The 26,581-nt window shown below is 29.3% G+C and overlaps 2 long non-coding RNA genes across 2 annotated transcripts; both read right to left on the bottom strand.

Moving 5' to 3' along the window:
• Positions 1–9,724: 9,724 nt before the first annotated feature.
• LOC138340655 (uncharacterized) lies at positions 9,725–10,316 on the bottom strand. Its single transcript, XR_011213376.1, has 2 exons — positions 10,206–10,316; positions 9,725–10,144 (listed from the first exon to the last, which is right to left on the bottom strand). It is a non-coding gene; the product is annotated as an uncharacterized lncRNA (long non-coding RNA).
• A 755-nt stretch (positions 10,317–11,071) lies between these two features.
• Positions 11,072–15,183, bottom strand: LOC104644989 (uncharacterized). Its single transcript, XR_003244761.2, has 6 exons — positions 15,074–15,183; positions 13,840–13,886; positions 11,597–11,690; positions 11,449–11,518; positions 11,246–11,353; positions 11,072–11,149 (listed from the first exon to the last, which is right to left on the bottom strand). It is a non-coding gene; the product is annotated as an uncharacterized lncRNA (long non-coding RNA).
• Between the last annotated feature and the right edge of the window lie 11,398 nt (positions 15,184–26,581).

Below are 26,581 nucleotides of genomic sequence, written 5' to 3'. Positions count from 1 at the left end.
TGAGCTTGATTTAATAACAATTTTGACTTAAAATAAATTAATTTGATATTTGTCAAACCCCTTAATAAGTCAAAAACTGATTTTTAAGTCAGTTTGACCAGTATTTAAGCCCATCCAAACAGGCTCTATATATAAGTTTGCATATTGTCTATTTTTACATAGATATGAAATCTCACTTATCAATTGAAGAAATTCATTATGGAACTTTAAAAGTTATAATTGCTTTCATGTCCAAGCGTAATTTTTGTCCGAATATGTTAAGAAATTTTTGAATTTTCTCCTAAGACATATATCACAATTGTATTATCTATACAATTTAAATATTTCTTTATATTACGAAATGCTTTTGTATATATATGCTTATTTTTCTTTATTCCCTTTTAGGGTGTGTTTGGTATGAAGGAAAACATTTTCCTTTTTCCTAGAAAATGTTTTCCTGGAAAACAAGTAGATTTTGGACTTATTTTCTCATGTTTGGTTGTGAGTAGAAAATATATTCCTGAAATGATTGTTAGTGTTTGATTTATGAATGAAAAATGTTTTTGAGAGACATCTTTTATTTTTACTAGAGTAGAAAATAAATTATGAAATTGAAAAATATTTTTTGAAAATAATTTTTATTTAGGGTGAAGGGGGATGGTGGGGTGGGGGAGGGGTAGTAGTGAAAAAATAAAAATTTGAACTTTATAGTATTTTTAGAAAAAAAAATAATATTTTGGGGGGTTGGGGTGGGTGGAGGGCTGGCCGGGGGGAGGGAGGGAGGGGAGAGGGGGTAGGAGTTTAAAAATAAAAATTTGAAGTTGAAAATATTTTTACAATGCCAAAAAAAAAATGTGGAGTGGGGGGGCTAGCTAGTGGTGGGTAGGTGGGGGTCAGGATCGGGTAAAAAAATTAAATTTTATTTGAATTTTTTTAAAAAAATTATTGTAATGTGGATTGTACCAAACGTTGTGAATTTTTAACCAAACTAAGTCATTATATAAAACAATTTACCAAAGTAATATATTTTTCTAAAATTTTACAAAATTAGTATAAACGTATTTCACGGTAACGTTTTAGGGTATATTTTATTTTTTAAAAACTAACAGCATTAGGTTGATATATGTTATTGTAAGTAATGTTTTACTTTTAAAACGTTATTTTCAGTAACGTTTTACTCCTAAAACGTTACTGTGAGTAACGTATATCAATCTGACGCCATCAACTTTTAAAAAATAAAATATATCCTAAAACGTTACTGTGGAATACATTTATACTAATTTTATAAAATTTTAGAAAAATATATTATTTTTGTGAATGACTTTATATAATGACTTAGTTTGGTTAAAACCTCAAACGGTGTACATACATGGCTAAATTAGTATTTTTATTTCCTCCCTAAATAACGTGTATATTGTATCTGCACAACACGTGTGTTATCATTCAATCAATACCTTTGTTCACTTTTTCTACAACCTAGACTAGAATCTCTTCATCGCTGGGAAAATTTCATGCTCAATTAAATCTCCAACGATTAGTTCTGTACAATTCCACCTTCTTCTTTCATTTATTCATGCTAAAGTTTTTGTCTCTGTACAATCAATATTCGATTTGCTTTTTTTTTTTTTCCTTTTTAAATTTTAGCTCTCTTTTCATGGATTTGTTCATTCAATCTGCTTGAATTTTGTTTCAATTTTGCTACATCTTAAGATCGTTGTAAAGAAATAGGAAAAAAGGTGGATAGTGACCTTGGGAAGAGTTTAAATAACTGTTGATAGCAGTTTCTTGTGCATGGAAGTAGAATTATTTTGTCATCGTAATTGCTAAGTTCGTAGTAGCTTCTTTTTTGAACTTCTCTTCTGTGTAATAGTTTTGAATTTTGTATGTCTGCGTCCCCTTATTATTATGCTAAATTTTTAAACGAAATCTAATTTATGGGATGGACATGATATTTTTCAAATGAAGTTTATATGCATTTTATAACAAGTATAATTTTTTTTTTTTAACATGCATATATAAATATGACAGAAACCATTAAAATAATGTCTTTAAACACAAAGATTACATAATCCACATCTTTCAAGCCTTTTACAAATATTTAGTATTTACATTAAGAAAGACATAAAAGATAAAATAGCAAGAATCATGTACTTGATCTATGATTTGATGGGGAGGTTCCTTCTTCTCTTACTCTCCGTCGCCCCTCCTCTTTTGAGCTTTTTTTAATATTATTTCTTTATTTTGTTGAAGTATCGTGTGTAAAATTCTTTTAGTAATTTCATAGAGATTTTTTTCCAAGATTTTGTATTGGGGTCGTTGGGTGAAATCAATGTCTCATTTTATTGATAAAGCAAATAATCAAAAAAAAAAAAAATCAAATGCAAATAGGAGCTCTTTGGAGTTCAATTGAAAGAGAATGACAAAGAAACTGCTATGAAGATCTGCGAGTAGCTCATATTTGAAAGGTAAAGAATGAAATCTTATTTTCGGTTAAAAAAAATATAGGAATTCTTTTGTGGTTACAAAATTTGTCATATTAGTGTTCAAGGTATAATTGATGTACTTTTCTCTTTGTGGTCTACATTTATTTTACACCTTTGGATAGAAATGTAAGAATTATTATTTCATTATTATTAATTATTTTTTACTTATAGCCCAAGTTTACTTGTAATACAAGTAATATCATAAATAGTATTTAATAAGGAATATGAATAGATTTTGTACGTACATTGGTTACTTGATTGAAGTACCAGATTAAATCATAATCTCTATAAATTGGTCATCCCTTCACCCATTAGAGTTATTACATATTCTCTACAATAATTTTATCGATGACGGTTGTAATAACATAAAGTTAGGGCAAGGAGGTAGAAATCAATTTACACCTAACGCTTTCGCTTTTCTTTATGATGATGTCTTCCTCATCAAGTATGTGCTCCTAGCGATCTTTATGTAAGTATATCGTGTTCAAGATCCTGATATTATGTTATAAAGTATTTAATCTTACATGTGACGTCAGAGCATGGATTGTTTGAACGATCATCTTTGCATATCTTGCATCTTGATGAATAATATTAGATAATTGAAGGTCTGTTTACGGACCCAATTAATTAATTATTTTTTTAATTTTAAGTTTAAAATAATTATTCATATTAAAATCTTATTTTATTATAGTTTTTAAATTTTTCTACTATTTAAAAAAATTACAAAAAATTTCTCTCAAATACATTCCTATCCTCTGTCAGACACATCAGTATCTCCTCTCGGATACATTCCTATCCTCTCATCCCATCTTGAACTTAGATACGTTTCTCCCCTTTCGGATACGTTTATATTCTCTCTCGAATACAATCCTCCCCTCTTAGATTCATCCATGAGCTATGTGTCTGCACGTTTCCTCAATAGCAATGTATCGATCGATGTATCACCATGTCTACTGATTTATCTGAAATTATTTAATTCTAAGAAAATTTTGTAATTTGAAGAAAGTAGGGATATAATGTAATTAACTCTTTACACTATGAAAATGTATGAAAATTTATGAAAATTATATTTTAATTTATGAGACATTTTTTTTAGTCAGTTTCAAAAGAATGATGTATAATATATTTTAATAATATTTTGACTTTAAAATATTCATTTCATTCTTAGTAAGATGATTTATAGTTATATGAACATATATGATTTGTTTTAGATCACGAGTTTTAAAACTGTTTTTTTTTTTCTTTTAAAAGAATCTTCATGTTAAGTTGAATTAAAGTTATATAAATCGAAATTTTATATTTATAAAATTTAAGTTTTTGTAGCTATTTTGCCTTTTCACAAAATTTAATATGAAAATAATTTGTAATTTTTTTTATTTTTTATCAATATTTTATTGATAATAATCTAAAAAATTAATTTAAATAGGATATAAAGTATTTTAATTTTGAAATCGATCAAGTGTTGATATCAATTGAGAAAACATTTATTTTTAAGTTGTAAAGCATTCATCATCTAATATTAATGTGCTCCATACTCTCAACGAATGTCACTAATTTATAATAATTCGAGATTGGAAGAAGTAGAAATCAAGACTAAATTGTGGAAGATTCATATGTATATGATATATAATTTTATGCCAAATTAATTTTTGTTTCATATATTTATATAATTTCAAAATTTGTCCCGTTAATTAGTTATGTGTTTTATTAAATTAAAACTATGCACTCATTATTTTGTCATTTTTTTATTCTTACATTATCAACTCTATTTTTTATCTCTTTAGAATTGTGTTTTTTTTGTTTTTGTTTTCTTATTTAAGTCACAATTTTTTAAGATAAAATGAATATTATTTTGGAGATTAAATAAGAAAAAAGATTTACTAACCTACAACCACGAAGATCCACTTTGAAACCCAACGACGAAGAAAACTTTGGAACTCTTAGTCGCGAAATGAGGAGAAGGAGTAAAATTATTTCTGAAAAATAATGAAATGAGGGGGGGAAAGAGTAATAAAGATTTAGGGATTTAGTCTATGTGACAGTGGAACCCTATTTGCGTGCGATGTGGAATTCACATGGCATTAACAACTTCCATTAATAAGAGGGGCACTTTTGACCCAGTAGTTTGACGGAAAAGATAGTTTGAGCTGAAATATAGTTTAAGGTTATATATGAGCTATTTCACATAGATTAAAGGTATTTTTTTACCCATTTTCTTTTAGTCTATGTGGCAGTGGAACCCTATGGCGTGCAATGTCACATTCACATGACATTTAGCAACTTTCATTAGTAAGAATTGCACTTTTGACCAATAGTTTGACGGGGAGAAGAGTTTTGAATCGAAATATAATTTAAGGATAAATATAAACTATTTCGGATAGCTTAAGGACATTTTTTACCCTTGTCTGTTAAAACTAAATGAATACTTATGTTTAAAATATTGTATATAATTTAAAAGGAAATTACATCATGGAAGATGGTAGGTTATATTGAATATGTTATTGTAGCAATAAACACATATGAACTATTTAAATTGTATAAATACTTTTTACATTATTATAATCAAACAAATACAAAATAATTTTTAAAAATTAAATTAAATAATTATGTGGAGTCACACATGAAATAAAAAATTTTGTGACTCTTGAAAAAGATTATAAGATTCTTCTAGAAAATTATTTGGACCACTAATTATGCAATTATAAAGTTATAACTTTGCCCATAAATAATGTTTAAAATTACAATATTGTCATTGGTCGTCCTAATCATGACTCTTCTATATAATAGAAATAGATAATATTGGATAATGAAGGCCCGTTTACGGACTCAATATTACAATCTTATAATAAAAATTTGGTTAATTTTTTATTTAAAAAAAGTACTACGATACTTTCAAATAAACATGATAGGAAATAACAATATAACATAATAGTTTTTTAACAAACAAAATAATGACCTACTTAATGAAAATTATAATGAAGCATCTCATTTTTTTTACAAAGTAATAAAAGGATGGAAAAAATTGACTTTGGTCTTAATATTTATTAAAATTAGGAGAACAATTTTATATAATAAAGAAAATAAATCTAAAGTAATTAATAAACATAATGAATAAATATGTTATCTCAAATAGAGGATTTAAAAAATATCAAAAAGATATATTGCATAACTTAAGATGTTGTAGTTAGTATAATAATTTATATAACTTATTTAAAATGATTTTAACTATGATAAATAAATATATGTTTTTCAATAAATTATATAATGACATCTATGTTACGTGAAATTTTGAGATTATACATAAAAAGAAAAATCAAGTAAATTACATACTTTAAAAATTATCTCCACAATAAAAAAGACGAACACAACGCCATGAAATTGAAAAATCTGAAGAGAACCAAAAGAAAGAACATAACACGCTTCTGAAATTGTTGAACAAAATTTTCTTGAAAAATTTGCTCACTGATTGCATTCCTTTTGAATTAAGCATTTTAAGAAAAGTAATTGTGAATGATTTGAATTCAACATGTTAACTCATTCATTAGTGTGTTTGAAAAGTGTGGAGCAGTTGAATTTTTCTGAAAATGACAATATGGACAAGTCTCTGAAGTGATGTGTCCACTAAGAAATAGTAAATTTTAATTTTGCCTTGTAATTATTTTACAAAAGTACATAGGGTCATTATATAGAGAATTGATTGAAATGTAGTTCTTGAAAAAAAAAACTGCATTATTGGTTTTCCTAATAAGAATCTATACTAGAGTGTATATTATTTAAGACGCAAATAAAAAATAAAGGGCGAGAAATTATTGGTTTAAGAAATAAGAGGGGAGAGAATTGAGGAGTGAATGAAATGAAGAATGAGTTAATATCTATTTATTTGTGTCATAGACTTAATTCTACAAAAATCTTATAATTTATAGTTTTTACAAAAGTCATGTAACTTGCGGAGAAAATTTAACACTTGAAAAAAAAAATTTAATAAAGTTTAAAAATACAACTTATAGTTTTTAAAATAAAATATATATCAAATGATCATATTAGCCTAGATCGTTCTAAACTTTTTAAATCAAACTTACATCAGTTCACATATTTAGATTAATATGTTTGAAATCAAGTAAAAACACAAACTTGATTATATATTTTAGTGAAGAACCACTTTTATAATTTAGTAAAAAAAAAATTTTACTTTAAGTATAAATATATCATACTATTCATTTTATTTGTAAAGTTACTTTTTAACATCTTTTAAATTATATTTTTAAAAATATTAAAATTAATTTTATTTATTGTTCAATTTCAATCTAATATATATTAATTTTATCATACTTCTTTTTTTCCAGGTATATTAATTATAGTCAAAACAAATGTGAAAATAATTAACTATATTTCTAAGTAATGAATTTTTATGTTAAAGTAGGCATTTTTAGTAGGGAAAATTGTATATAACACCAAACTAATAACCTAAAAATAAATGGAGCAGCTAGGGTTTGATTTAATTGTGCTCCATAGCAAACGTTTGCAAAAAAATTGTCAGGCGTCTCTCTCCCAAATATCTTGCTCACCACTCTCCTCTAATCTCTCGCTCACTTCCTCAAGTGTATAAAAATTGTTTCTAATTATATAAGGCAGAGAAAATTGTATAAATACATATATTTTTGTTTTCTTCTCTCCCCTCTTCCAGATCTCGCTCGCCACCTTTGCCTTTCTCACTTATATAAATAGAAGCGAAATGTATAAATTGTGTTTCTGTTTGTATAAAACGTGAGAGAATTGTATATACACATGCAAGTATATATATTTTCGTCCTATACACTTATAATTATACAATTAAAATACTCCCCTATCCAGTTTCTTTTGTCTTTCTCTCTTTCTCGTTTTATACAATTTTCAAATTGTATCTAATTTCTCTCTTTCTCATTTTATACAATTCGATTCAATTGTATATTCCTTGTCAAGTCTCTTTTGTCTTTCTCTCTTTCTTATTCTATACAAATTCAAATTGTATATAATCATTCTATACACTTATAATAATATAATTCATTTTATACACTTCATTTTTATACAGTTCTCCGTCCAAGTGTCTTTCTCTTTCTTGTTTTATATACTTCATTTTATATAATTTGCTTCAACTGTATATGTATAGCGAATTATACAGTTTCTATGTTTGCTATGGAGCGTAATTATGCAAACTTTGTTATGGCATACAAATATGAATTTTTTATTTGCTATATATGAAAGTTGCTCTTTTTAGTAAGCATTATGAATACAAAAATAAAATTAATTAAAGTAATAATTAAATAGAGTAATGATTAGATATCACAATTACTCGTAAAAAATGTGAAGTGATAACAAATGAGTTGATAGAAATAACATTAATCAAAGATGTTTCTAGAATTATTTAGTTTCTTGTTATTATTCTTGGTGAATTTTTGTTAGTATGAAAATACATTTTTACCCTTGATCATCATTCACTTCATATACAAAGTGATATTTCTAGAATTATTTGTTTCTCTTGATTCTTTCTTAATAGATTTTTATTAGTATAAAATTACAGTTTTATCATTGGTCGTCCTAGGCTTCACTCTTCTATATAATAGAAATTTACATGATATTTATTATGTGAAATTATACGGAAATGGGCCTAAGATACCCTTGAAGTATTGAAAATGGTACAAAATTACCCTCCATCCACCTATTGTCTCCAAAATGCCCTTTTCATCCACCTATTGGCTCCAAAATACCCTTGTCATCCACCTTTGGGTTCAAAATTGACCACTTTTTTAATTGTTTTAAAATTTAACTCTTTAAATAGTTTTTAAAATACTTGGCGTTTAACTATTGATTATAATTTAAATTTATCAATATAATTTATAAACCAACCCACTACCCACTCATTACTAACTAAACCCCACTCAATTAATGATCCAATTATAATATAAAAATCGTCATAAACACTACTAAAACACGATGAAATTTTAGATTCCTGAAAATGACATCCAAAATTATTCGAGTCCAAATAGAAACCCCAATTAAATTTAGGTTGAGCCGCTTATTTAGGAGGACACTTTCTTTCAAAATTGAATTAGAAATTTATGATTAAAGGTAAACAAGTAATACATCCCGAATTAATTCATGCACTTTTTTTAAATATAATTTTATAAATATTTATGATTTATTTTAAAACCTTTAATATATTATTTTGAAAAAAAGTTACCTATGAAGTAACATCACATAATTGAGAAGTAAGAATAATTAAGATCAATATAGTCAGACTTTTAAGTTTATCGATAATTTTTATTTAGCCACTTGAATGTATGATAATTTACTTCTATAATTTTTAAAAATACTCAATTGGTAGTAGCTTGCATTAATAATGTGACGGGTTTATTAAGAGGAATTTAATTAGTAATGGGTGGGTAATGGATTGATATATAAATTACTCTAATAAGTTAAATTATAACAAATAGTTAGCACCACGTATTTTAAAAAATATTTAAATAGTTTAAATATAAAACCGTTAAATAAGTGGTCAGTTTTGAACCAAAAGGTGGATGACAAGGGTATTTTGGACCCAATAGGTGGGTGGAAAGGGTATTTTGAAGCCAATAGAAGGATGGAGGGTAATTTTGTACCATTTTCAATACTTTGAGGATATTTTAGACCCTTTTCCAAAAATTATACCATGGTTCATAATTTGGAATTAAAACATAAAATAAAATTGTGCGATATTTGAGATAGATATGAACAATCATCGTTTTCTTTTGAATAATTTAATTGGACATTTTCATAGAAAACTTAATAGTTAATTGTTTAAATTAATAAAGTAAAATAATTAAAAGATGGTCATACGGATGCAACATAATTTTGGAGAATTATTTTTTAACCTTTTCAGCGTCACTTATTGACTTTATTATTAAAACTAGGTAAGTTTTGCCCGTGTAGACACGGGCCTAACAACTTTATGGAGTGATTTTACTTGTTGTCAAATTTGTAAACTATCTTTATGAGGTAAATAGACCTTCAAAATACTAACAAATGTCTTGTATAATTTCATTATTTTACAAAAAATATAAGTGAAAATAGTCCTTTTCTTCTTAAGTCTTATATGACAGTACAAGTAGATTTCACATTTGAGCTACACCTTTTTAGGCTCCTTATCAAACAAACTCTTTACAATCAATAAGCAATGAGTCATATACATAATAAGTTTGGCTGTTACAACTCAACAAACTCTGTAATACCAAGGATAAAATCAAGAAGGTCGAAGAACTTGTCAATTCAAAAGTGGGAAAAAAGAACATAACAAAAGAAAGACAGAGCTCACTACAACATAGAATTAGAAAGAATAAATATAAGTTTGCCATCATTCTATCAAAGTCATTGTGGTAGAATTAAACAAGTATATATAGACCTTATCTAGAGGAAATATTCATCTCCAATTTGTGAAGGAGAAAATGCAAGCGAGTAATTCACCCACATCATGTTTTTAAGATAAGAGTGAATCCTATAATTAGTAGATGCCAACTGAATTACTACCCTTTTGTAAATCTTTCTTAGTTATGATGGAATAATGATTTCACCAACATATAAAAGTTCACTATAATGTGCACCAAGAGTACTCAAAAGAGCAATATCCTCCCAAGCTTGTGCAAGGTGAAAAGATAAATTTTCATGGCTATCTGCAATATTTGATGTAAGACTTTGTAGCTCATACCAATAGTATAATTGCATCATTTTTACCTTGTGTCATTCAAACAGTTAGCCTCTTGTATCAACGGTATAGCTGCAAGATTTTACCTTGTATCATCCAAACATTTAGTCTGAAGCAACTTGGATAGCTCAAGCTAACAACAACTTGATAGAAACTATCAATACGTAATGAATATTGTAGAGCATTCCTCGACAAAGGCGACTAAAAGTAAGAAAAATGGGTCAATATCTCAGTACTGCTGAAAGTGTGAATGAATAGTTATGGTGCTCCCAAAGTTGCATTCTCTTTGCCACATACCGCTACGCGAAATTTATAAGTTTTTACAAATGAATGAGAAAACCTATTGTCTGAACGATATCTCAAGATCGTTGCTTATGCTATAAGTTGGCAACTTGCAGGTATTAACGCAAGCTTTAATGTTTCAACTACCTAAATAGTTCATTGAGCACTGATGCTAAATACAGCAAATCCTCTTTTTCATATACTCTGGAGAGACTGTTTTCATTTAGATAATAAGACTTGTTACCGTTAATATTTCAACGCTAGGTCACTGTTTAAGTATATATAACAGTTATATCCACATTGAGTTTCAACTTTGCTATCTCAACTATATTCTCATTTGTTTCGTTTTTTAAACTTACAATCTCAGGAATATCTTATTGACTCCGAAGCCAAGAAGAAAGACTAAGGATGATTAAAGTGGTAACAACGTCCTCTATTTCCATTCAAGTTTTTTTACTACAAATGTATATCAAGTATGACCCTTTGTTTTCTTTCTTTGCTATGAATTCACCAAATCTAACTTTTTCCCCTGTTAATTACCCTAGAGTTCTCTGCTGATGCAACAAATTCAATATACATGAATGACTTTAACACGCACCTTACCAATCAAGGATAAGAAATAAGAATGTGCTTGTAGACAGGATAGTCATTGATTATCTGTAGGGGTTTGGCATCAAGTTTCCTAACCTACCTAAGATACAAAGATTAAGCAACTCACAACAATGAAACTCAACTTAAACTCCACAAAATCATACAACTAATAGAAATACTTGAGGAGATAACAAACCTTCAAGAATTATTCAGCCAAAAGTATATAGGTTCATCAAAGTTTTAGCTCATTCAACGACCCTTCTTAAAGTACTCCAGTTGAATTCTTTTTAGTATTGAGAATAAGCTAAGAAGAAGACAAAATATTTAAGGCAACAAAGTTACTGATCTCAATAGAAAATTAGTGATTGAAAATGACAAGCTCAACTAATAAAAAATTACCAAGCTGAATATCTAACACGAGATTTGCCTTATAAATGAAATGATCACCATTAGTTGTATGAAGGATTTACTGCAAGAAAGTACATTAACTCAACTAAATAGTTAAATCAATGTATACAGTTAAATCAAAAGTAATGTAAATCCTTACAATCAATAGTATCAAGTGACTGGATCAGGGAATATAAGCTTGTTTCCGTACTCTTTCTCTTAATTTTCCTCTTACTCATGTCATTACTCTTACCCTGAAAAGCAGGTTCACATAATTCAAATGCATCTTTCACAATCTCATTCATGATTTCTTAACGACTGAAAAGAAGAAGACATTTAAAAATTAAGAATCTAAGGCATTATTTTTTAGAAGACTATATCATAACTTTCCTGTTTCTTGAAAAAAATCAAGAAATGAAAGTAGAAGAAATGACTAAAATGTTATCCCACACACCTTTCAATCAATATGGGGCTATGTTGCTGGACAAATAAATTGGACAATTTAAGGGCACGATAAATGGTAATTACCTCATATAGTTTTCTTTTAGATGTCTTATGCTTATTGGTTAAACTTTTTCTCGAAATCGATTCCTATATTGTGGTGATAAGTTTTCCTTTTCCCTTTGTTTTATTTGTACGTAGTAGTAACTGAAAAGGACTCAGAAGAAAATTCCTCAAAAGTAGGATAAATTGAACCAAGCTTTCTGGCGCATTCATAGTACGATAAATGGTAATTACCTCATATAGTTTTCTTTTAGATGTCTTATGCTTATTGGTTAAACTTTTTCTCGAAATCGATTCCTATATTGTGGTGATAAGTTTTCCTTTTCCCTTTGTTTTATTTGTACGTAGTAGTAACTGAAAAGGACTCAGAAGAAAATTCCTCAAAAGTAGGATAAACTGAACCAAGCTTTCTAGCGCATTCATAGTAGAGTTATCAAGTTGATCACTTGATCTATTTAGCACAAAGATACAAATTGTATTACTAACTTAGACACCCAACCTGAGTATTCCAATCCAAATAACTCTTAATTCCTAATAATTATACTTGTTTAAGAACATACAATTTAATAATTGTAAAATGAATTTAGTATTTTCTACAATTTGTATCGATCAAATATCATATCTAATAGTTCACCTTAAATGTATGAAATTAGCGCATATCCATATGAGTATATGGAAGCTTAGACAAACAAAACAACAAACTTATTAGGTTTAAATACTCAAATGGAAATATAAGTGTCATGCGACAAATCATAATGACATTGTTAACATATTGCAGTTTCTATGAGCTCAGATAAGTATAGTTGCTTATAGCATAGTTGATAGAAGTTCTCTAATCAGGATACTAGTCTTGTTTTAAAAGTTGGGAGAAAATAACAGTGGCAATGTACAAATTATATTTTCTTAAATTTTTATCAAGTCATAAACACAATTTGCCATATTGCCTATAATATCAATATTTAAACTCGTTTTTCTGCTTTGCTCTTTAGATAATCAATAAAATTCATATTGTAAGTAATAATGTGAAATAATTGAAATATGTGTAAAGCTAATTCGATAAGTAGCAATATTTTTTTTTATAAAAGAAAATAAGAAGTGGGGATTGGAGTGGTGGATGATGTATGTGTGTACATACTGATAGACCCCTACCAAGTTTGGAAGAATGGTTTTGTAGCCATGGACATGAGAAATTCTTACTTATCTAGGTAATAGAGTTCCTCAAGAGGTTTTTTTCTGCTGAAAATATTTGTCATCTTAATACCAGTCATAACCAGTTACTTTCAACATTTCATTTATATGCACTAATCATACTTTTCCAGAAATCTTATTTAATGCAATTTCATCTCTAATGTTACTTACTATTTACTATACTATAATCTATAATCTATATCTACACGCACACACATATATACATATACATATATGTTAAGACACTTAAATATAATAGACACACATGAAAAGTATGTATTAGATTGTGATAATACTATCACTACTTCTAGTACGAACAATACATCAATGATTTGCGAAATTTCAGCCCATCCAAAAATCAAGAAATGTCTAATCCACATTGCGAAAGTAAGAAGTTTGATTGGAAAAATTATATTAAACATCCAATTCATTTAAGTGATATAACTATGGCTGTAAGATCATGTTTCCATTTATACCAGCTTTTTATTGTTTCTTACTTTGTCTAGATACATTCTGTTAATTTTCTAGTAATTTTCCTCTTCATCAGTAGCAAAACAATAACTTTTTATCCTTAAACTCTCTCAGACACACCCAAATCTTCTATCAATCAAAATAGAGCAGAACAGTGTGACTGGACAGACACTAAAGAATGAGATAAAATGAGGAATGAGAGAAAAAGAAATCATAATAAACGGATAGGAAAGGACATACCTGTAGCCGAAGCTTTAATTGTAATAACTGCAAATTTTAACTTCACCCTGCATCGTGAAATAATTGTAGAATGAATTTAGTATTTTTTGTAATTTGCATTCATCAAACAATAGTTGTTAGGAATTCTGATAAACAAAAGTTTACCAGAAAAGAAATATGGAAAATGAGGCGAAAATATAAACGGTAGAAAGAGAGGTGAGAAAAGAAACAACATAACAACAAAGTAATCGTACAAAACAAATTAAAGTGGAAAACAACAAAATAGGAAAAAAGAAATAGAGAAGAGAAACTCCTCTTTGACAACGTGACTTGTCATTCTTTTTTTTCCTTATCAGAACCAATAAGAAATACACAGAAACTCTTCAATTTGTATGCCAACAATCCAAGAAAGAAAAATACAAATAAACAAAAGGGTTACATGAATAGGCTTAGGAGCAATTTGGGTTGACTTATCTTGAGTAAAACTACCTCATCCTGGGTTGAAACAGTAAATAGAATCGCATTACGGAGATTCCATATGTATTAATAAGTGGTAGAATTCTTTGAATTCAGCCATGTGAGATGAGAGATGAGCTTCAGAATCAAAAAAGACTCCAAACACAAGAAAAATCAAACATCACAAAAATCCAGAAAATTAATTCAAATGGGGAAAACCCATATATGAACAGAGGAAGTTGAAAAGAAAATCAAAATATACATGTAACAAAAGACAACCAAAATCTATTGCATCTGAAAATATATGATTTTTTCATATATGAACAGAGGCTCAAACAAACACAAAACTAATCAAAGATACAAACTTTGAAAGGGAAACAAAAAACCCATTTAAGCACAGAAATGAAATTTATAAACTACACCTATCCACCATTTCTATATTAAAAATGAAATCCCATTACATTCTTGTTTTCACACAATAAACAAGCAGAGAACTTTTAAAAAAATTAAAAAAATTGTTCTTACATTGACAATAGAATCCAATTGACGTACAAAACCTTTATTCCTTCTAATCCATCTCTTATAAACCTCCATACAACACATACCCAAATCAAATTTTATATATTCACACACCTAAATCAAACTTAATCACCCAACCAAAAGGATAATCCAACATCAATAAGAATCTCAAATGGGAAAATAAGAGAACATTCGCACAGCCAAATCAAATTTGGAACTTCAACTTTGATGAAAAGAAAGATCACTGAAAAAAGCTCAATTAAAACATGCTTAATCTTACCTAGTATGTGTTGTGAACTTTGATGTGAAAATAGTGATATCAGTAGAGGGAGAATAGAAGGAAGACATAGAAGAATACATGCATACATTCATATCACCATCGAAAGACACGTTGCAATAGGAAATTGAAAGGGACAAAATTTATTAAGCAACAAGATGACACCTAGCCATTAGAAAAAATTGAAAAGACAAAAATGTCCCTAAACAATGAAGCAAGCATGTTGAACTATCCTTTTCTACTATAGTAGAAAGAATAATATTAATGGATGAACTTAATTTGAAGTCTTTCATCATTTGATGTTGAGTGAATTGATGCTATCAATAAATACAATGAACAATTTGGTTTTATTGCATAATTTATCGGTTCATTATTAAAATAATGTTATTATTCTTTTAGTTCATGTGGTAATAACCAATTATGCAACAAATTAAAGTGGTAATTATACTAAACAATAAATAATATGTGTGCTTTGTATTTATATAGTTTGTTAGTCACCAAAGTGCCAAAGTAGAGAAATTAATGTTTTTACATATAATGTTTATGATCATTTGATGTATATATTATGTTATTATAGTTTGTTAGTCACCAAAGTGGTCAAACTAAAATGTATGAAATTATTCACATGCACAAAAATTTTATGATATTATTTATGTATTTATATTCATATAACTTGTTAGTCACCAAAGTGGCCAAACTAGTATGTTTAAGAAAAATATGTATTCATAAAAATTGTCATTTATCTATAAAGAATAATTAAATGTCAATATTGAAAAATAAATAGATAAATTGACTTTCACTATGACTAGAACTTAAGAATTTACCTAAAAGTGAAGCTATCATTCAAAGAATGGTGAAGATTATGAGGTAAATCAATATTTTTAGTCAAATATATATTGTAAATCCAAAGATGTCGTATATATTTGATTAAAAATATTCAATTTCCTATTAAAGATAAAATTGACATTTAAATTACGATAATGTGTCGTGGTATCTACCCATAGGAGAATTATGATATATTTTTATAGTTTTACTAAATTCACATTATTTTCTAATTTGTGAGCATGTATATCTATTTTGCAGTTATTCCTTTTTATTCGCATGCTTCGTCTATTACTATGTTCAATGGATTGAACTTCTCTGAACGGAATGAACAAGTCCAGTTCCACTTAGGTGTAATGGATCTTGACTTGGCTTTGTTGAATGATAAACCCACCACCATTACTGATAAGAGTAGTGACGATGAGAAGTCTTTTCATAAATCATGGGAACGCTCTAACAGATTGAGTCTTATGTTAATCCGAATGACTGTTGCTAACAATATTAAGAGTACTATTTCACAAACAGAAAGTTTCAAGGAATACTGAAGTTTGTGGAAGAACGTTTTGTTTTGTTGATAAGTCTCTCGCTAGTACGCTAATGGCTGAAATCAAGACCATGAAGTTTGATGGTTCGCGTAGTATGCAAAATCATATCATCGAGATGACTAACAATGCAGCATGACTTCGAACCTTAGGGATATGGATGACACCTTCTTCGTTCAGTTCATTTGGAACTCATTGACTCTTGAGTATAAACCATTTCAAATTAACTATAACAATATTAAGAATAAGTGGGATGTTAGTGAAATGTCCAATATGCTTACTCAAGAGGAATTAAGACTTAAGAAACAAGGTGGTCATTTCATTAATCTATGGGTCAAGGAGCTAGTAAAGGACTTAAAGTGAATACCAACAAGTTTAAAAAAAAGAAAGCACCTGCTAAAATTCCACAAGATGCTCATAAGGAACTCAAAGCTGATGTGTGTTATTCCTGTAAAAAGGAAGGACGCCATCAGAAAGATTGCCTGAAACATAAATCTTGATTTGAAAAGAAAGGCACATTTAGTGCTTTTATATGTTTCGAATTAAATTTAGTAGAAGTTCCTAATAATGCTTGGTGGCTTGATTCTGGTGTAACTACTCATGTATCCACTGTGTTGCAGAGATTTATTACGATCCAAATCACAAATCCAAATAATTCATGTTTATGGGAAATCGCATGAAGGCTCAAATTGAAGGCATAAGGACATATCAATTGATCTTCGAGACTGGACATCACCTTGATCTATTACGAATTCTTTATGTTACTTCAATTTCTAGAAATTTGATTTCCTTTTTAAGACTTGATGTTTCTGGATTTGATTTAACGTTTGGACATGGATGTTTCAATATATATAAAAATACTATTTTTTATGGTTTTGGTGTTCTTATTAATGGTTTACATAGATTGAAACTCGATAATAATTTTTTTGAATCCCTACTTACTGTTCATCAAAATATTGGAATTAAACGTAATTCACTAAATGAAAGTTCTGCTTATTTGTGGCATAAACGTTTGGGTCATGTATCCAAAGAACGATTAAAAAGATTAGTAAAAAAAAAATTTCGAATTTGAATTTTGCTGATCTTGATATATGTTTTGATTGCATTAAAGGAAAGCAAACAAAACATACCAAGAAAGGTGACACAAGGAGCACTCAGCTTATTGAAATTATACACACTGATATTTGCGGACCCTTTGATGTTCCATCTTTAAGTGGAGAAAAATGTTTTATCACCTTTATCGATGATTTTTCACGTTATAAATTTATCTATTTATTGAAAGAAAAATCTCAAGCAGCGGACACTCTCTAATTGTACGTTAATGAGGTTGAAAGACAATTAGATTAAAAAAAATGAAAATCATTAGGTCAGATAGAGGTGTTGAATATTATGAAAAATGTAATGAATTAGGACAATGTCCAGGTCCATTTGTGAAATTCCTTGAAGAACATGACATATGTGCACAATATATTATGCCAGAAACACCTCAACAAAATGGTGTTGCAGAAAGCCATAATCGAACATTTATGGATATGGTTAGGAGTATGATAAGTAATTCGTCATTATCCAAATAATTATGGATGTATGCTCTTAAAATCGTTGTATATTTATTAAACAGGAAAAGTAATTCGTCATTATCTAAATCATTGTGGATGTATGCGCTTAAAATCGTTGTATATTTATTAAACAGGAATCCTAATAAGGCAGTTCCAAAAACCCCTTTTGACTTGTGGACGGGAAGGAAGCCAAGTTTAAGACACCTGCATGTTTGGGGTTGTCAAGCGAAAGCTAGAGTTTATAATCCACATGAAAAGAAATTAGATTCTCGACGCTAAGTGGATACTTTATTGGTTATACAGAAAAATCTAAAGGGTATAGATTTAACGGTCCAAATCATAGTTCGAGAATTTTTGAAACCGGTAATGCAAAATTTATTGAGAATGGTGAAGTTAGTGAGAGTGTCGAATGACAAAGTATGAAAATTAATAAGGTAAGGGTAAATATTTCATTATTCATAAATGTACCTATTTTCACACCAACAACAAATGTTGTTCCTCCTGTTGAAGAACACTTTAACAATGTTGAACAGTTTTTGGGTGAAACACTTCAAGAAGGAACTAACTCACAAACATCTGATTCAAAGAAACCACAAACAGTGTCATTAAGAAAATCTCAAAGAGAAAGAAAATCGGTCATTTCAGATGATTATGTGATTTATTTGCAAGAGTCAGATTTTGACATTGAAATTAATAAAGATCCGATTTCATTTTCACATGCCATAAAAAGCAATGAGTCTGGACTAATGCCATGAATGAAGAGTTAAAATTCATGGAATACAATAAAGCCTGAGATCTTGTTCAATTACCAGAAAGTTCTAAAAGGATCGGGTGTAGATGGGTTTTCAAGACCAAACACGATTTTAATGGTAATATTGAATGATACAAAGCCAGACTTGTTGCCAAGGGATACACTAAAAAAGGAGGCATTGATTATAAAGAGACCTTTTCACAGGTCTCAAAGAAATATTCATTAAGAATTGTTTTGACTTTGGTAGCTAATTATGATTTAGAGTTACATCAAATAGATGTGAAAACTGTCTTTCTTAATGGAGACCTCGAATGAGGATGTTTATACGGACCAACCAAAGGATTTTCAAATTAAAAAAAAATATCAAATAGTGTGTAAACTAAAGAAGTCAACATATGGACTCAAGCAAGCCTCATGAAAATGGTCTATAAAATTTAATGATACCATAACATCTTTGAATTTAAGAAAATTATCGTTGATCGGTGTATATACAAAAATATCAATGGGAGTAAGTTTACATTTTTAGTCCTATAGGTTGATGACATTTTACTTGTTGCTAATGATAGACATAATTGCGTGAGACAGATGATTTTTTCTCTATGAACTTTGAAATGAAAGATATGAGTGAGACATCTTATATGATAGGGATAAATATATTCCATGATAGTAGGGAAGAAATATTCCATGATAGATCACAAAAATTATTGGGACTGTCTTAAAATGGCTATATCAAAAAAGTTCTAGAGAGATTTAATGTGAACAATTGTTCAGCAAAAATAGTTCCTATTTTAAAATTAAAAAAATGAACAAATTTAATCTCATGTTATGCCCAAAGAATGATGTAGACCGAAAGAAATGATCTCAATTCCTTAGTCTTCTATTGTTGAAAGTTTGATGCATGTTAAAACTTGCACAAGACCGTATATTAGCTTTGTGGTAAAAAATACTAGGAAGATATCAATGTATCCTTGGAAGAAAACCTGAAAAAAAGTTTATGGCACGTTATGAAGCCACAATTCATACATTATGGCTGCGAAACTTTATTTCAGGACTTGGGGTTGTCGACACCATTATCAAGCTGCTGAAAATTTATTCTGATAATGTTGCAACAATATTCTTCTCTAAAAATGATAAGTACTCCAAATATGTCAAACATATGGAATTAAAATACTTTACTGTCAAGGAAGAAATTCGAAAACAAAGAGTGTTACTTAAGAATATTAGAACTAATCTCATGATTGCATATCTGTTAACAAAAGGCTTACAACCAAAGACATTTAAAGAACTTGTTCAAAGAATGGGTCTTGGTTGTACTTATGATTGATACATTTATGATGTTTTACACTCTAAGCTCAAATCATGTGTTTTTTATATACATTAATGAACATCTTGTTTCTCATAATGTACACATTATTGTTTTGATAAATTACAATATGAGTCTCTATGAGACATTATTGTGGAACATAATGTTATGTGTTTTTATAGCTTATGAGCCTAGTATGATAAGTTGCTAATGTAACAGTATATGGAAGGAAGTATGTAGCTTAAAATTTACGTACAACCGCCATAAATCACATTAGTAGTTCGTTATACTATGGTATGTATGATGGACATTATAGAAGAGATTTATTGTATGCACAACTAATATTTATTAAATATTAATGATATATGGTCATTGGGCTAAGTTGGAGAATTTAAGAATTATTTATTAATTATTTCTTACTTCTAGCCCAAGTTTACTTGTAACCCCAGTAATACCACAAATAGTATTTAATAAGGAATAGATCTCGTCCGTATGTTGGTTACTTGATGGACGTACCAGATTAAATCATTACCTCTATAAATTGGTCCTCCCTCCACTCATTAAGGTTATCACATATTCTCTACAATAATTCCATCGCTGACGGTTGTGATAACATAAAGTTAGGGCAAGGAGGTAGAAATCAATTTACAACTAACGCTTCCGCTTTTCTCTCTGATGATGTCTTCCTCATCAGGTATGTGCTCCTAACGATCTTTATGTAAGATTATCGTGTTTAAGATCTTGATATTAGTTTATAAAGTATTTAATCTTACAAAAAGATCTTCGTCTAAGATTTAATTAACTATTCCTTTTACTTGCACATCATTTAAATATTAAATATTAATGGACTATTTCAACAATAATTCAATTAAGAAGACTTTTGATTTTCAACAATGAAACTATAGGTTGCTAAGAAAGAAATTGATTTAGAAATGGTCTTCCACATGTTTCAATGACGAAGAGGCGCTCCTATTATTGGGGGGCTTGGAGGTTGTTTTACCATGTCAACTCTTATCTTATATAACTTTACATATAGGCTTATATTAAAAGGTCGTCCACAAATATCTTTTTTTTAAAATATTTATTGAGGTCATGGCATGACCTTTACTAATCTGAATACATCAAAAATCTGGACTTATTATGAAAAGAAGATGTAAAGCTCATATTTTTGTAGCATTCAATTTAGTGAAGAGTGCATAATTTTTATTCATAAAAATTGAGTCCTTCAATTATGTAATTGCCATTTTGATATATCATAAATCATAATAACAGAATTCATAATTGCATTTCAATTTAAATAACTATTGAATAATTATCTGTTTCACAGGACTTGCCACATAAAGAACTGAAACCTGGAAATTATGATTAGAAATTTTATGCACACGTTAAAATTTTTCATTACACCTCTTTCATATTGTCCATATGACTTTAAGTGTCTATCAAATGGTAAACTATTTTACGTTTTAATAGCTATCAAATGGAGACGCTTTTGAAGAAAGCTTAATGTTATTCATAAGTCTGATATACAAGCAGACGGAGCAGGGAGATCCACCAATCAGTTTAACATGGAGATTTGTTAATATCATTTTTTTAATATTGAGTATTATTTAATTTTTTCTGAAAAAAATCACTACAAATATATTATTTTGTTGTTTAATCGTCAGTGAATTATATCAATTTGAATGTTACATAGTCATTTTTCATAATTTATTCATTTAATGTTATTCTTTGTTCTCTTTTAATGGCCTCTACCACGCACACATTCACATATCTAATATCTTCTCAAATCAAGACACATAGATAAGCATGTTAGCTTTATGTTCATAAATTCTATAGATACTTATTCAGTCAAAAACTCTATTTATTTTTCACTTCAAAAAATTAACTAAACAAAAATATAAGATGTTGGGTCTGCTTATGTCCATCTAGTTGCCTATGTTGAATAGTTTTTTTAAACAGATTTTTACCTACATTTAGAATCTAAGGATTAGATAAGCCAACTTTAGGCATTGATGGTGTCTATTTGTTTTAACTAATAATGAAGAAAATTCTATATTTTCTTGTGTTAACTTAAGCACTTAATTAAGCATTTATCATTTCAACTATTATAACGTTAAGGACGGGCCATGGCCCCCTACCCCTCCAAATTTACATTTAAGTCATTTTTCACATTTTTACGGAATCCATATCAATGTTCTCTTCTAATTTCTTTCTTTTTTTCATTTTTTTCTTTCTTTTTTTAAAATTATTAGAAATCAAATATGAGATGTTCTAATGCCTACTAAGGATAGTATTTCATATTTTTATCCACATGTGACTTTGTCTGTTTTTTTATTCTTTTATATGTGTTCAATAATAAAATTCTTCAAGGATAGCAAGTTCTTGCTAATTATACGTCATTTTTTAAACTATCTAAATAAGCATGAAAAAATTACATTTTTCCGGCTGACTAATTGTATATTGTTTATGAATTTTTTCTTTTTGTTTCAAGATAATTGTGTATTCTTTTAACTATTTAAAATTAATAAATTATAAATCCATTGTATATTATATGTGGATTATCAATTAGATTTATCTACTATTAATTGGATTCATGTATAGACGCTTCCAAGGTTATAAGAACTTTCGAGATAACTATGAATCTATTAATTATAGAGAATCACTCACCATTTGGAAGACACACTTGAATAAGAAAAGTTCTCTCCTCTATCTCATACTTCTTGTCTTCTTCTTATTATTATTATAATATTCTGAACTTTCTTTATAATACGTTATCAGCATGAAGTTGTTACTTGCAAGGTATTATGTCAATATATTTTTATTTAATTCACATATTCTCTCATAATTCATTATGTCGAATTTATCTAAACTTGAGTTTGTGGCATTAGATATTTCTGGAAAGAATTATCTTTCATGGGTACTCGATGCTGAGATTCACTTAGCTGCTAAAGGTCTTGATGCCACCACTACTCATGGAAATGAAGCATCGAGCCAAGATAAGGCGAAACCTATGATTTCGTCGTCATCTTGATGAGGGCCTGAAGATTGAATATCTAACGGTAAAAGATCCACTTGAATTGTGGACTGCTTTAAAGGGGAGATATGATCACCTAAAGACAATAGTGTTGTCAAGAGCTCGTTATGAGAGGATGCATTTACGGTTTCAAGAATTTAAGACCATAATTGAATACAATTATGTTGTATTCAGGATAACCTCCCAATTGAAATTATGTGGGGAGATTATAAAAGATGAGGACATGTTGAAAAAGACATTTACTACTTTCCATGCCTCAAATGTGATATTGCAACAACAATATCGTGAAAAGGGTTTTCAAAAATACTCTGAATTGATATCATGTCTCCTGGTGGATGAGCAACATAATGCTCTTTTAATGAAAAATCATGAAGCTCATCCACTGGAACTGCTCCACTACCGGAAGCAAATGTTGTGGAAGCACGTGATCAATCTGAAGTAAATAGAGATGATCATCGGGACTAAAATAATATACGGCGACATGGCAAAGAAAAGAGGCGATACACCAATCGTTGAGGTAGTGATCATAATAAAAGGGAGAACAAGAGTTCTCAAAATAACCCCTCAAAAAGTAATTGTCATCGTTGTGGCATGAAAGGCCATTAGAATAATGAATGTCACACACATGAGCATTTTAAGCTCTACCAAAATTCCTTTTCAAAGAAAGAAAATAAAAGTGGTGTTTCCTCTTCCAATGCTCGAGTTGAGTCACATATGACTCTTAAAGATGATGATAAGCCGGGAACATCTCAGAAATATGATAAGGATATTGAAGCAAATTTGGCTTTAAAGAATGATGTTTTTGATGGCCTTGGTGACGTTACTCATATGGAAGTTGATGACTTCTTTGGAGATCGAAACTGATGTTTGATCTTTTAGCTGGGGAATGAAGTCTGTTCATATTTTACTTATGTGTTTTTTAGTTATCATGTTCTTCATGTTGAAGTATTTAAATTTCCGTTGTTAGTTTTGTTTCGTACTTCTTTTAATGTATTTTTATTTTGATAAAAATTAATAGAAATCCCAATTGTCAGTTGGATTCAAGATGATTAATAGAGATGTATGCCTTCTTGATAGTGCCACAACGCATACAATATTAAAAGAAAAGAAATACTTCTATAATTTGGTTATGAAAATGACATATGTCAACACAATATTAAGTAGTACAAAATTAATTGAGGGCTCTAGAAGAGCGATCATATTACTACCTGGAGGGACAATATTGGACATTGATAATGCATTATATTGTAGTAAGTCTAAAAGAAACTTATTAAGTTTCAAAGTTATTCGCCAAAATGACTATCATGTTGAGACAGACAATGAAGGAAAGGTTGAATACCTTAACATTACTACAATTAACGTAGAAAAGAAAATTGTGCATGAAAAATTACTTGCATTTTCTTCTAGGTTGTACTATAAAAGTATAAGTACAGTTGAATCACATGCCATAGTAAACAAAAGGTTTACTAATTTTAATAATTTTATCATTTGGCATGACCGGTTGGGTCATCCCGAATTTAATATGATGCGCAAAATCATTGAGGATTCACATGAGTACACCTTAAAGAGCCCAAATATCCTTCAATCAAAGGAATTCTCTCGTGATGCTTGTTCTCAAGGAAAGTTGATCATTAAACCATCAACAATTAAGGTTGGAATTGAATCCACTGTGTTTCTGGAACGCATACAGGGTGATATATGTGGACCAATATAACCTGCATGTGGATGTTGACACCCAATTTTGATCTCTGACTATATGAATTGATTGATATTAATATGACTCGTGTGTTCCGGTTAGAGCTTGGAGGTCCGATGACTTTATCAAAGATGATATTATGTTATTGTTCCTTTTGTTGCCTTGGATTGCTTTCATCTTTGCTCGAGGTTGGAGTAATGGTAAAAATAGATAAAAATTAAATCTATCTCTTTGTTCTCCTGTCTAATTTTAGCAAAAATAGTGGCATGCTTTTGTCGATTTCCTTCCATCGAGTCGAGCAACTACTAGAAAAGGAGAACAGATCCCAAAATTGGAGAATACATGAAAGACCTAGGCGAAGAGTGGAAGAATGGTGTATTCAAGGCCCAATTTGTTTTTATTTTAAAAGATTCGTATTTTGTTGTTTTTGGGACTAAACCCCTTTATTATTTTGTTTATTGTATCCCTAAACTAGGACAGATGCAAGGAAATTGGGACTTTAGGCCCAAAACAAAATTAATGGGTCAAAAACCCAAAACATGTGGGTCAAAATTTCGGTCCATGGCGCACAAAAAACTCGGGTTTGGATCCAAATATCTCTCTCCCTCTCTCTCTCTCTCTCTCTCTCTCTCCCTCCCTCTTTACGCTGCTTTTAGTTATTTGTTTGATTATCGTTAGTCTTAAGGTTAGAAAATCCGATTCCCCGCAAAACGTCACTTTGGTTTTAATGACCCGATCAAATCAAGTAAGTAGCTTAAGGGTTTTATTTCTCAAACAACTCTGAAAATATTTTTATTGCACTTTCAAATTTAGCCAAACAAATTAGTTGTTGGATAATCGCGAGTTAGCGGACGTCATGGGTGCTTTCAAATTCTTCCTAAGACGTTAATAAGAATCTCCGAACCCTTTTAAATATTTTCAAATGATTTTATCAGTTTAAGTTTTTTGAAAATAAAGATTTTCTTAATTTTTCTCAAAAAATTAAGTGGCGATTCTAAAAAGAAGTCGAAAACTTAATAAGAAAATATTTTCTTCGAAAATGAAGCCTATTTTCGATAAAACAGTGGACCCTTTAAATATTATATGGTCTTGATAGATGCTTCTACAAGATTGTCTAATGTGTGCTTATTATCAACTCGCAACATGAATTTTGCGAGATTGTTGGCTCAAATAATAAAATTGAAAGCACAATTTTCAGACTATACAACAAAGACAATCCGTCTAGATAATGCTGGTGAGTTTACATCTTAGACATTTAATGATTATTGTATATCTACTAGTATAACAATTGAACATCCAGTTACGCATGTTCATACTCAGAACGGTCTAGAAGAATCATTGATTAAACATCGGCAATTGATAGATAGGCCATTGCTAAGGAGAACAAAGTTTTCTATGTCTATGTGGGGGCATGCTATTTTGCATGCAGCAACACTTGTGCGCATAAGACCGACAAATTATTATGAATTCTCCCCATTACAATTGGCTTTTGGTCAAGAGCCAAACATTCCCATCTTAAAATTTTTGGATGTGCGGTGTATGTCTGAATCGCTCCAACACAAAGCACAAAGATGAGGCCCCAAAGAAGGTTGGGAATATATGTTGGGTATGAAGCTCCTTCAATCATAAAATATTTGGAGCCTATGACTGAAAATTTATTTAAGACAAGATTTGCTGATTGTCATTTTGATGAATCAATATACCAAACATTAGGGGAAGAACATAAGCAGTTGGAAAAATAGATAGATTGAAATTTATCATCTCTATCTCATCTGGATCCTCGAACAAATCAATGTGAACAAGAAGT

This window comes from Solanum lycopersicum, chromosome 12, assembly GCF_036512215.1.
Source record: "Solanum lycopersicum chromosome 12, SLM_r2.1".
Classification (NCBI taxonomy): Eukaryota; Viridiplantae; Streptophyta; class Magnoliopsida; order Solanales; family Solanaceae; genus Solanum; species Solanum lycopersicum.
Note: the sequence above shows the minus strand (reverse complement) of the source record. Positions and strands in the feature narration are given on the sequence as shown.